This window comes from Hyla sarda, chromosome 11 (genome assembly GCF_029499605.1).
Source record: "Hyla sarda isolate aHylSar1 chromosome 11, aHylSar1.hap1, whole genome shotgun sequence".
Lineage (NCBI taxonomy): Eukaryota > Metazoa > Chordata > Amphibia > Anura > Hylidae > Hyla > Hyla sarda.
In genome coordinates this window covers 34,515,594-34,528,713 of record NC_079199.1, presented here as the reverse complement: position 1 = coordinate 34,528,713, position 13,120 = coordinate 34,515,594, and the positions used below count along the sequence as shown (strand labels likewise).

Sequence of the window (13,120 nt, the reverse complement as noted above, 5' to 3'; positions counted from 1 at the left end):
TAGCTCCCATAGGGAACTATAACACTGCACACACTGATCTTTTACATTGTTCAATGCTTTCTCATAGGAAAGCATTGATCAATGATTCTGCCACTTGACTGCTCATGCCTGGATCTCAGGCACTGAGCAGTCATTTGGCGATCGGACACCAGGAGGCAAGGTAGGAGACCCTCCTTGTGTCCTGCAGCTATTCGGGATGCCGCGGCGATCCCGAACAGCTCTCTGAGCTAACCGGCATGGTTTTACTTTCACTTTAGATACAAAGTTGTTGAACGCCGCATCTAAAGGGTTAATAGCGCACCGCACTGCGATCAGTGCTGTGCGCTATTAGCCACGGGTCCCGGACGTTGTTAGAGGCCAGGTCCGACCCGCTATGACACGGGGCCATGTCGTGGCCCCGCGTTATAGATCGGGAGCGGACTCATGACGTAACGTTACATCATGGGTCCTTAACAGGTTAAAGGGGTAATCCAGGAAAAAAAATAAAAAAAATTTTTTTCATATCAACTGGCTCCAGAAAGTTAAACAGATTTGTAAATTATATGAAGAGAAAATATATAACCAATCCTTCTAGGATTTTACCCCGAAGGGTACACAATGAATGCAAATATAGTATAGAGAAATTTCAATTGATATAAATTTTATTAAACATATATAAAACAATTGATAAAATTGTATAAAATTATTCTAATCCTGGCTATAGGTGAATAATCCACTGGGCCCTAGTGGTATTGATCACCTAAAGTGGGAAGACTTTGTTCTAACAATCATATATAATGGAAAAAATTGGTAAAAAAAAATATTAAAAATTATAGAAAAATATATACCGGTCTGAAAAAGGTATTGAGTCCTTCTCTGGTGCAGCTGATAAAATATCTTAGTGATGAATAGATGGACCAGTAGTGTATCCACTACGCAGTCGATTTTATCAGTCTATTGACTAGTACAGGCTTACTGGTCTGTGTTGGATACTGCTGTCACAGTGTAACTCACCCGCTCCTGGTGCTTGATGTGGTCTCCGTCCACCATACGCCGGCTGCGCTGCACAGGGCTGTCACTTGTGCAGAGTTTGGATTATGCAGGGGTACGTTTGGCACAACGTCCCCAGTGGCCTCCGTGTTGCTCCTGTGATGGTATTGCAGGGCGGGCGGAAGTGGAAGCGGAAGCGGGAGAGTGGTGTTTTCTCAGGGCGGGTGGAAGATGGATCTTTCCCGGCAGATTCAGGTTAGTGAGAAATCGCGGTGTGAGTCCAGATCGGACTACAGCTGCAGTGATTGATGCTTCCAATATGTAGCCAGTCTCTGTGCCAGATTCACACCATCGATGTGTAACAAGGTGCGGCAATTTAACCTAGACGCGTTTCAGGGTTCTTTTGATAAATAGCATGACCCTTTCTTAAGTAGGAAAAATACAGAATAGGTTTGTAAATTATTCTATGAAAAAAATCTTAATCCTTTATCCAGTACTTATCAGCTGCTGAAGTTGAGTTGTTCTTTTCTGTCTGAAAACAGTGCTTTCTGCTGACACCTCTGTCTGTCTCAGGAACTGTCCAGAGGATGAGAGGTTTTCTATGGGGATTTGCTCTTACTCTGGACAGTTCCTGAGACCGACAGAGGTGTCAGCAGAGAGCACTGTTGTCAGGCAGAAAAGAACAACTCAACTTCAGCAGCTAATAAGTACTTTTGAACAGAAGTAATTTACAAATCTGTTTAACTATCTGGAGCCAGTTGATTTGAAAAAAAAAATTGTTTTTAACTAGAATACCCCTTAAGGGTACATTCACACGTACGCAGATTTGATGCGTAGGATTTTTTTGCTGCAGATTTCAATTTAAACTGAATGACTGAGCACAGCTTCTAATCTGCAGTTACAAATCCTGCGCATCAAATCTGTGCAGGATCCTGTATGTGTGAACGTACCCCGAAGGTTTCCTAGGCTTCTACGAGGGTAGACTTGCTCACTATCTCTAGGTAGAAAAGCTGATTTATTTTTTATTTTTATCCTGGACATCCCTTTTAAATTTTTATCTTATCCTTGTTATTGCTTGTTTTCCTGTTTTATCATGCACCTAAAATTGCAAGTGACACAGTTGTTCTGTACAATTGTATTTATATTCTACACCAGTGATTCCAGACTGGGGTACAGTGACGCTCTGGCAATTTATTATTATTTTTTTAATCCCCCGCCTCTGCCTGCGCGCCTTTGAATCATGGCGGTGTAGGGGGGAAGGGAAGCTTGTGTATGCATTGCTTGTACGTGTGCATTGCACACACAGCATCCCCCTCCACCCTGCGGCACCGTGAGTGAGTCACAGGCACGCAGGCCGGGAAGGGGATATATGCAATGGGAATGGTGCGCCGGACCATCCTCCCGGCCCCAGGAGCGACCATCCTCCCGGCACCAGGAGCGACCATCCTCCCGGCCCCAGGAGCGACCATCCTCCCGACCCCAGGAGCGACCATCCTCCCGGCCCCAGGAGCGACCAACCTCCCGGCCCCAGGAGCATCCATCCTCCCGGCCCCAGGAGCATCCATCACCCCGTCCACCCCTCTGTTACCTCCTTGTCACTCCTGTCCACCCCTCTGTTACCACCTTGTCATTCCTGTCCACCCCTCTTTCACCCCCTATGCCGCCCTGTCACCCATGTACACCCCTCAACACCCCTCTGTCACCCAAGTACACTCTTCTACACCCTTGTACACCCCCGTCACCCCCTACGCCCCCCTGTCACCCATGTACACTTTACTACACCCATATACACTCCTCTGTCACCCCCTATGCCCCCCTGTCACCCATGTAAACTCTTCTACACCCATCTGTCACCCATGTACACCCTCAGCACCCCTCTGTCACCTATCTTCACTCCTCTACACCCCCAAAACCCGTTACCCATGTACATCCCTCTGTCACCCCATAGGCCCCCATGTACACTCTTCTACACCCCTCTGTTACCCCTTTTACATCTAAACGCCCCTGTATTCCTCTCCACTTGTAAAAGGGGAACCTGGAGGCTGATGCAGGAAAAGTGCGGAGCCTAATAGGTTTGTTTTGCATGTTTAACAATGAAGAATTGTGCCTGGAAGAAATCGTCATGATGACCCGGAAAAGAAAGAGAAGGGAACGATGCTGATTTTAGAAGACGTCACTTCTGAGTTGCTGTATAAAGCAGCACTGTAATCTACATACCCAACAGATAAATTGATGTTGTGATGTGTTGTGCATTGTGGCCGTTTCAACCCCCCCCCCCCCCTTTTCTTATTTTTTGCTTGTCAAATTCGGTAGGGGTGCCCTGCGGGAAAAAAAATTCTGAGGAGTTCCCAGAGCTGAAAAAGTTTGCGAAACACTGTTCTACACTATGGAATCAAAGAGCACCAGGATCTAGGTTAAAATTCAACCAGGTCATACTGTTCATCGAATTTCCCATACCTTCCATGGAACTAAGGTTTGGATAATCTGGTTCCTACGAAATTCACCCTTAGATTAGTCTGTGTGAGATAAGAAAATTAGATCATGAGCTCGGTTCGGTACACTGCACAAAATGTTGACACTATATTGAGTGTTTAAAGGAATAGTGAAATATTAGAAAAACATGGCTGCTGTCTTCCAAAAACTGCACTACGCTTTTCATTGGGTTGTTTTTCTGTAGAGTTGTGTGTCTTTTGTCTTGGGTTTTGCCTCTTAATTCCATTTATCTACACTAAATTAATAAGGGATAATCTGCAATACCACACACAGCCTGCGGACAGGTGGGGCACTGTTTTTGGAATAAAGTAGCCATAATTGTATAATTATGTTTATTATGTTATTATTTAATATTTGTTTTTCTGTTGATGTTAGAATATGCAATATGTCTGCTTGCGTATGTTTGCTTCTTTTGATGTGTAATGCTGGAATGACCTACATCCTTTCATTTGTTTGCTTTCCTCTGTTATGTGGTTGGTTGTCTATATGCTTGATAGTTTTCCTTCTTGTGTTAGTTTCTATGGGCTTGTTTACTAGGCATTTCGTTGGCTTGTTGTCTCCACTATCCAGTTCAGTTGGATCTCTCTCTGTATAGTGAGTGACTCATTAATGTCATTGAAATTAATATCAATGTGGAACATTAGCGTAAGATTAAGAAATTGATATCTGTAGAAGGGATTATGAATTATTCCAGTCCTCCCTTATACCCATTGTGGCCTTTTGCCATTTTAGGGCATAAAAGGGTTGTCCAGTGAAAAACAACTTATCTGATCGCGTGATCAAGTGTCTGATTGTAGGGGTCCGATCGCTGGTACTCCTTTTTGATCTCCAGAACAGGGACCCACCTCTCAGAGGGAGTGCGTGCTGCAGGCGACTCTGATTCTATTCATTTCTATGGGAGTGCTGACGATACAATTACAGTACTCGGGTATCTTTGTTTTCTTTTTTATTTAGTAATACTTTGTTCTTTCATGTGTCCATTTTACCTGGTACTTACCAGTGGAATGACATGCCAACATATACCATGGCATACCCAGTATATTCTCAAAAAAGGACACACAATAGTCACTAATAGACTACAATGGGGCCTAGTAAACTCAATGGACTAGGAAGCCATACACCCCAGTATATGTTGACATACCGTACTGCCAGTATGCCATGTAGGTTATTACCAGATCCTTATGGTGCATCTGTCACCTAGAATGAAAAAAAAAATCAGTCAAAATAGGTTTTTAGTATGTTCTCTTGATTTCAGAAATGCTTACCTGTTTCTAGATAAGCTGAGATACAAGTACTTCCTAATAAAGGGTCACCAAGCTTTCCTAGAGTCCTGAATATTGGTAGAGGGGCAGGGGACTACAATATAACTAGATGGTGGTTTTTTATTCTTTTTTTAGGCACTGCATTGCTATGTCGAAATATTGTTATTAGTTGTTATTATTAATTGTTAAGTGGAAAAATTTTTCTTAGTTTTTCTTCTCTCTTAAACAGAACATTTAAACATAGAAATGTATGGCATATCCACTGGAGAACAAGGGTATATATATATATATATATATATATCTGTGTGTGTGCTATTCATTCTTCCTGGAAGTGACAACCTTGAAAGCGTTACTGTCATTTCTTAAAACTTTTGAAAGCTTCAGCGCTCAGTCCATCCGAATGTCCAAGATGGAAACTTTTGTAAAGAAACAGTTCAAGGAAATTTTCATAGAAGTGTTATTTATGACCACATTGACCACAATTTTGAATACCTTGTTGTTATCCGCTGAAGTCCTACAGCATTGTGGGTATACGTTTTGTATTACAACTGTTCAGATATCAGATAAGTTGGGACCTAAGTCTTGGCACTCCCGCCAAATAGCTGACTGAAGGGGTCACAGCGCCCTAGTAAATGTTGTGCCTAATAAATATTGCACCCCCAATTTAGTTGTGGCTGTTCCTGTAATCACAACTGATTTAAATGAAATAAAGTTGTAATAAGCTGCAATGCCAGGCACAAAAAAGGGCATAAAGTCCATCTATCTATCTTCTTCTATACTGTAATATTCCTCTGCCATAATATAACTTCACCGGCTTCTCTCCAGCTACTGGAAGGCAACTGCGCAATCAAGAATGCTAATTCTGTCATGTTTATACCCTGAAACGAGGAGACGGTTTCCTCTCATCATCCACGAGTGTCTAAACATCACCCCCGAACAACACATACCTCTGTCTGACACCAAAGGCTCGGTGTTTGGTCTGGAGGGAGCAGTGTTATTCTTTGTCTGCAGCATCCGAGGGGAGACATTTTTCTCTCAGCAGCACTGCCGGTCTCTGCACAACGAGACGTCTGTTCCTAAAGGAAAAGCAAGAAACACATTTTTCCAAGGGCCAAGCAAGCGACCACGGCATTGGAGAATGAGTCGCCAAGCCAGATTTGCTCACAGTGTTGCTCCATTCATCCCTTCTCGGCTAAAAGTTCCAAGGAGCACCTCTCTTGTTAACCCTTGACAGGACCATTTTGCTTTCTCGGGCCAACAAAAATAATTATGGCCGTGGTTGCTTATTTTGGGCTGCACAGGAGGAAGGTGCTGATACCAAGAAATGTCGTAATTGCACTTTATGGCTTCTCTTTCTCAAATAACCGCTTGTGTTATTTTTATGTATGGGCTGCAGGAGTAGCACAGTATTAAGGTGGCTACACCATAGAAAGGGGATCCTGCTTCTAATCCTAGTGCCAGGCTTTTTTTTTTTCTTTCGTGACCAAGGCGGGACGTTTTTTCCTGAGGAGGCTTCAGTTTCTTCAGCATCATTTAATTACTCCTGCAAAGTATTTGGTAAAGCCGCTTACTCTCTTACAGGAATCCAGGTATACATGGCTGCAGTTTATACGAGTGACTTATTTTACTATAATAAAACATGAACGTCATCATGAAAGCCGCTCTTTATTAAGATTATTTCTACCACAGGCGACGTTCATATTAGTATTTTTATTATGCTTATATAATGCTTTCTAATATATGAGACAATATACTCTGTATGGTTATTCTTCAGAATATTAAAGTCAATGGGGAGTTTAGTGACCTTATAGCTGGGGGGGCAACTTCTAATATTCTTTATTGTTTATAGTAGGGGATACATTATGGCTTACACCTTAGCTGCTATGGAACCTATTTTTATATTTTTTAGTGTTGGTCACTGATTGAATATCACAAACTGGTTCTTCTTCAGAATAAGGGAATCAGTCACAGGATTCTGATTGACCGTAGTTTATTAAGGATGTCAATTAAAAATTTTAATGAATATACATATTTTATATATTTACCCCATTAGGCTAGGTTCACACTATGGAATTTTCAAGACAAAACTCAGTTTTGAAATTCTGCTTGTAATGGGATTCCGCTGAACAGTGGGCATTACAGAATTTTGGCCGCTGAAATTCTGTAGTGTGCAATGTGCAGTGGAATCCCATTGACAGCAATTCAACTGCCAAAAGAATGAGCTCTTTCATTCTAATGGTAGAATACTGCATGGAATACATTGCAGTCCATGTGGACTGATTCAGTCGAAGCCCCGTTCTCTAGGTAATGTCCATTATGTGAACGCGGCCTTAGGGTGATTCCATCTGTGTTGCAATATTTTTGTGCAAATCTGTCACAAATAAGTTTGCAAAAATGAAAGTTACGTTCACCATTAATTTTACCCCTATACACAGTAAGGGAAGAAATCAATCATAAATCCACAACACTATGAATGGATGTGGCTGTAATTCTAGTGTATTTGGGGCCACCCAAAGGACGGACTTAGACATTTCTCACTCATTCTTATCACCATTCTTTCTTTCTCCCTCTATTATACCATATGCCTCTGTCACCCCTGCCACACTCTTATAAGCCCTATTACCCTAGGCATGGCATGCATTCCCTTTACAGTGTTGAGCAGAGCTCACAAGTATATATCAAGGTGGCCTGTATGTGTGTGTAAGGTGGCCTGTATGTGTGTATGGTGGCCTGTATGTGTGTGGGGGCAGTCACTCATTGCTCTTCCTCTTCTCAAGCAGTGTGTAAAAGATGAACAGCATGGGGAACAATGTCAAACTCCACTGAACTGTCTTCTTTATTTACTCCCTTCATAGAGAGACAGCAGGGCTTGGGGCTTTACATCTGTATCTGAGTGAAACAATACGCATGAGACACTACACATCTGTTCTAATGCGTTTCAGTCTTATGACCCTAATCATAGTCTGATTTGTGTTGTGAGAATGAAACGCGTCAGACCTTATGCGTAATGTTTTTATGTTTCGTGGATTTGACTCATATTTTTACGGCTTAACTTAATAAAAAAAAGATGGATTTTTACCTGAAATCGTGCTTCTGAACCACCCTTTATCATTTTGAGGTATGCACTGTACCCTGTCAGAGTATGTCCCTTAGTGTGGTGATAGCCGCAGTATGCCCTTAAAACCAACCTCCCCACGCTAGCTACAGTGCCCACGTTGCCAACCACAATGTTCTCACTTCTAGACATCATTCCTTCCATTGTCAGTAACAGTAACAACCTCCATATGCTTCTAAGATCCAAAATTCCCCCTATTTTCATCCAAAGTGTCCCCATTGCAAAACATCGTTCCTCCCAGAGCCCCCCACAATACCCCTCTGATTGTAAGCTACAATGTGCCCTTGTTCCCAGAAGCAAAGCCTTCACCAGTGCATCCACAGCCTCCATGCTGCTACACTTTCCACACCATATATTACCTTATCAGCCCAGTACAACTTTTTATTTACAACATATGAGCGGCTCATCCTTGGCCATTTCAATATCCACTTTTAGCTCTGCCACACAGAATGAAGGCATCAAAGTTGATACTATATTTTGTATGTAGTATAATGTTATTATCAGTGGGAACATCCAAATATACTATGAAACTGGTCCTGTTACAAATATACAAAAATATATATTAGGAATATTAGATTATTTGGCCCATCCCATTGTAATGCTAGCACAAAATGGATAACAAGAAATGTAATAAATTCAAGGTGTATCATTGTGTTGGTTTCTATTTAAGCTTGTAGTATCTGAAGTGTGCAGTGCAATGTACCCTGTCCATTTCTGTTGTCAAGTATAAGCTCTTGCAGGCAAGGATATTGTCATATGCTGGTTTAGCTCTAATGGCCTCTTATTCACTGTGTTTCATTATTGTTGACTTCTCCTACGCAAGTATATTTATTTTGTAAATCCACAATGAATGGCTGGATAAACCACACATAAATATATGGAGGGTACATATGAACTATTAACCAATGACTAACAAACATGAGAATTTAAAGAAGCCTGTGAGTCTTGTTAGAACTTGGAGCATGCGACTAATATTATTACTATGCATTAATATACATCCAATAGGCCTTTTTTCACACGGTCTGTTTGATGCTTTATATGGTTTTTTTCTTCATATAATTTAATTTACCAATATATATGATATATATAAATAAATATATATATATATATATATATATATATATATATATATATATATATGCTAAAGGGGATGAGTATTTACCTCAGGGAGAGGCTACCACTCCTGGTATGACGGAGCTTCAGAAGGCCATTTAGCACTCTGCGGGCATTCTGGGTAGGGGAACATGCAAAGCAGCTCATTACACCACCTTTTCAGGTAGTGTTCCCTGGTATCAGCTTGGCTCCTGTTAAGGAATATGAAAAGCTGATCAGGATTTATGCCAAGCCAGACTGCTCCCCAAAAGGGAAGTTTCTACCCATCTGCAGACAGCTGTTTCGTGGTGTTTGCCACTCGTCAGTACAGAGCAGGGTGATCTGGCTTGGCTGCTCTGTACTGACGAGTGGCAAACACCACGAAACAGCTGTCTGCAGATGGGTAGAAACTTCCCTTTTGGGGAGTAGTCTTGCTTGGCATAAATCCCGATCAGCTTTTCAAATTCCTTAACAGGAGCCAAGCTGATACCAGGGAACACTACCTGAAAAGGTGGTGTAATGAGCTGCTTTGCATATTCCCCAATATATATATATATATATATATATATATATATATTTTTTTTTTTTTATGTTTCTGAAAGTTGATGTCATTGGTAAAAAGTTGGTAACAGAAAAATTCCTGTATCATGGCAAAGTAGGGCAAAAAGAGATAGATAAGTCACTGTCTGCCATAAAAAAAGGCTCAATGTATTAGGCCGCCAAGTCATGGAGGAAAATCTGGTCCATAGACCAGGTTCCAGACTACAGCATATGTTATGGGCTATTGTACCATCAACATGAATATGAATTTAAAAAAAATTCAACATTATAGAGTCAAATATGATAGTAATGAAACAAATGGTTATTACTCTCTCACACTGCACCACCTTTTTAAGCAAAGGTATGAGTCAAGGTGTCCATACACCTTCAATAGCTCCCAGCCGAACATTTATTTGGTCCACACCTGTCCCCCAATACACGTGAACCTGCAGGATGCCCAGAGGTAAGCCATTGTCAGGTATCTATGGCGGCAGCTTTTTCTCTCTTCAAACAATAGGGTCAACATGCCCGACCCTTCTCTCCCCTGACTTTATCTGTTGGAGGAGAAGTCAGGAGGCTTCCATACACATTAGACTGCCGGCAGAGTCGGTAGTCTTTTCACTAAAGTGTACTGGGACCTTTAGAATTCAGCTTGTAAAACAGCTATAGAGGTGCAGAGATAGCAGTTTTACCTGGATCTTGGTACATGAAGGGACCAAATGGCCCCTCTGCCACATAAGAAATTAAACAGCCCAGGACCATGACCATTGCCAACATCTGACATGTCAATGGGATATATCAGATCATTTTATAATGAATTTTTGCTTTACAGGATAACTCTGTAATTATTTTTCACTGCTGTGGTTCCTTTCCATGGTTAACTGGGATCCAGGGTTTCCTGTAACCAAGTCAGAGATTGATTTTCAGCTTATTCAGTGATGCTTCATGTGGGATGGGCTAAGCATTATATCAGCTCAGTTTTATCCTATGTCTACTCTATGTCCTGTGGCTCACTCATGGATCAAATTGCGAACAATAAAAGTCTATGGAGCATGGTGGAGGGAGATGGGGAGTAAGAGATACCGTGCAATAGCCCAGTATTATGTTATACAGCAGTATAGGAAGGACTATAAAAAGTGTATGTTGTCTAGGGTTGCCACCTTTCTTGCCCAAAACCTGCCATTCTAATTTGCTCATTTAATTATATATGCGTGACATCACATTAATTCCACCCCCCCCCCCTTTTTGATCCCTGTGCCATAATCATTACAGTTGATTCCCCCCCCCCGTGCCATACTCTTTTACTTATCATAACCATTCCAACTGATTCATCCCCTCCTTTCCACTGATCCCCTTGTGCCATAACCATTCCAATTGATTTATCCCCCCCTCCCACCAATCCCCTCGTGCCATAACCATTTAACCATTTTAATTGATTCCCCCCGTGCCATACTTTTTTACTCATTTCAATTTCTTCCCCCCCCCCTCCGTGCCCCAGCTGCCTGTACTTACTTACCTGTCCTGAATGTCTTCAGCAGGCTCCCACCGCCACCTGCAACCACCACCGCAGCACACTGTTTTAAAGTGGCTGCAGCTTGGGCCGTGACCTAATAATAGTGAGCTGCGGCAGCTGCTGCAGGCAGGGCAAGGGCAGTGGCTTTAAGGGTGCATAATTTTGATTCTGTCCGCAGTGGCTGGGGGCTCATTCCTAAAAAATACCGGCCTTTGCATATTTTTTCAACAAAATTACCGGCAGAGGCATTAAAATACTGGCTATGCTGGTAAAATACTTTCTGGGTGGCAACCCTAATGTTGTCCATGCCATGGGTTTCTGTGTGCTACCTTCCAAAGGAATAGGAATGAATGATTCTTTTTAGTAAGGGTTTCTCAGAATGGTAAAACATTTTCCATGGGTTCCATTGTAAAGTTGTATATCATGATATTAGGGGGTCTTTTAGATCTAGTCTTTCCATTTGTTAAGCAGCAGTCCAACAGTATTCAGCCTAGTAACAGAAGATTTGATTTGTAGGTGACAGTGCTAGAACAATCTCTTCATGAATTAGATAAGATAAAATATATATATACTTTTATACCATAGTGGAGGCGTTAACATGGGATTTCATGGCATAGCTGATCAAATAAATCTTACTATTGCTAAATCAAAATGGAATGCAAAGATGTAGAATTTGCCAGTCAAAAAGATGACATAACGTTCATCTCTAAAATGTAAAACATTTATGACATCACACCTCCTCAATAGCCTTTTTTTTTTATCCCTTTGGGACTTTGGTATTACAGTAAACCCAACCCTGATCCTAGAGTAGTCCTATTTAGACCCTTGAGATACTGTAGTAGGTACATAGGAAAATAAACCACAATTAAAAACAGGTCAGAGCAGGGAGTCAGATCCACAGTGCAAAAAAAATGTGACATGATAGATACACCAGGATACATACAAAAACATCCCAATGCTATGAGGTTTTAGGATGATACCATTAAAAGCAAAATAACTAGTGATACAGATAAGAGATGGCAAAGTTATATAGGTTTCCTCATACAATACACAATTGACCCTTTTTTTTTTTTAGAATGAAAGGGGTATACCATGAATAATATTGAAACAGATTTACTAATGCTTTCCGATACTTAGAGAGTCGAAAATTTTTCCAGATTTATCTCAGTGGCTCATCCCATTTGGTAAATTTGGTGCCTCTTTAGACTATCTAAGCTAAGTTTAGACCACTTTTACTCTAAAATTGTAGCACAATTTTCAGTACAAGTAGTTGCACTGAAGCTGTGCCCCCTTCCCTAATAAGTTACCCCTTACCTGCTAGACTATGCCCCTGGGCAAGGTGTATAAAAAAATAGTGCTAGAGGACACATATGCTCAGTCACTCTCCTCCAGTCAGTTCTCCGCATAGTGATTATTTGTTCCAGGCAGGGCAGTCAATAAAATGGCTTTATTAAAAGCTCTGGAGTAACATGGCAGTATAGCTGGGAAAAAAATATTCTCAGTTTTTAGGACTGGAAAGATGGGTAGTAAAGTAACAAGGAACTATACTGTCATTGCCAGAAGGTGAAGGAGACTGATTCTTTCCAGAGCATGTCCCCAGCAGCCCTGACTAGTAGCACCAAAAAGTGTGTGTTAAAGCAAAAAGAATTTATGAAGGGTATATTTGTATACCAGAAACACTGTATATCACTTAGATTTACAAAGACAACTAATAACAGACTTTAAGAACTTTTGGTATGAAAATGGTTAATGGGATAACCCCCTTTCGCACATTTTTGTTTTCATTTTAAATATTGCCTATTTACTGCAGCTACCAAAATATTTTATACGGTGTTCTCCAGGGCTTCAATTCAGAAGCTCTGCATTGGTTTGTTGTTTGTTTGTTTATTGAGCTGAACACCGAAGGGTAAACTTCACTTTTTACAAATATTATTTTCTCATAAAAATTCCTTCAGTTTAGCTAGTACAACCTGAGATGCCATTTTCCTTCAAATATTGACCATCTTGGCACCATCAACGGGAGCCCTCCACAGCAGTAGTATTCCAAAGAGGTGTAAAGACGTCTAGAGGAAGCCATTGTGTTAGGTTGCGTCCTACCAACATAATGGACATCTCTACTATCATGTCCATATGGTT

General features: G+C 41.2%; 1 protein-coding gene and 1 long non-coding RNA gene across 7 annotated transcripts in view; one reads left to right on the top strand and one right to left on the bottom strand.

Annotated features, from left to right (window-relative positions):
• MIPOL1 (mirror-image polydactyly 1) overlaps nucleotides 1–13,120 on the top strand; it is a 339,635-nt gene that overhangs the window by 207,378 nt on the left and 119,137 nt on the right. The gene's annotated exons all lie outside the window — the stretch shown is intronic.
• The window catches only part of LOC130295031 (uncharacterized), a 45,545-nt gene continuing 37,027 nt past the window's right edge, over nucleotides 4,603–13,120 (bottom strand). The window contains exons 1-3 of one of the 2 annotated variants that reach the window (XR_008848674.1): nucleotides 5,890–6,097; nucleotides 5,672–5,800; nucleotides 4,603–4,659 (exon numbers count right to left, since the gene is read on the bottom strand). This is a non-coding gene — a long non-coding RNA (uncharacterized LOC130295031). Of the gene's footprint in view, nucleotides 4,660–5,671; nucleotides 5,801–5,889; nucleotides 6,098–13,120 lie in introns of those variants that run through there. The other variant, XR_008848675.1, reaches the window with a different exon arrangement.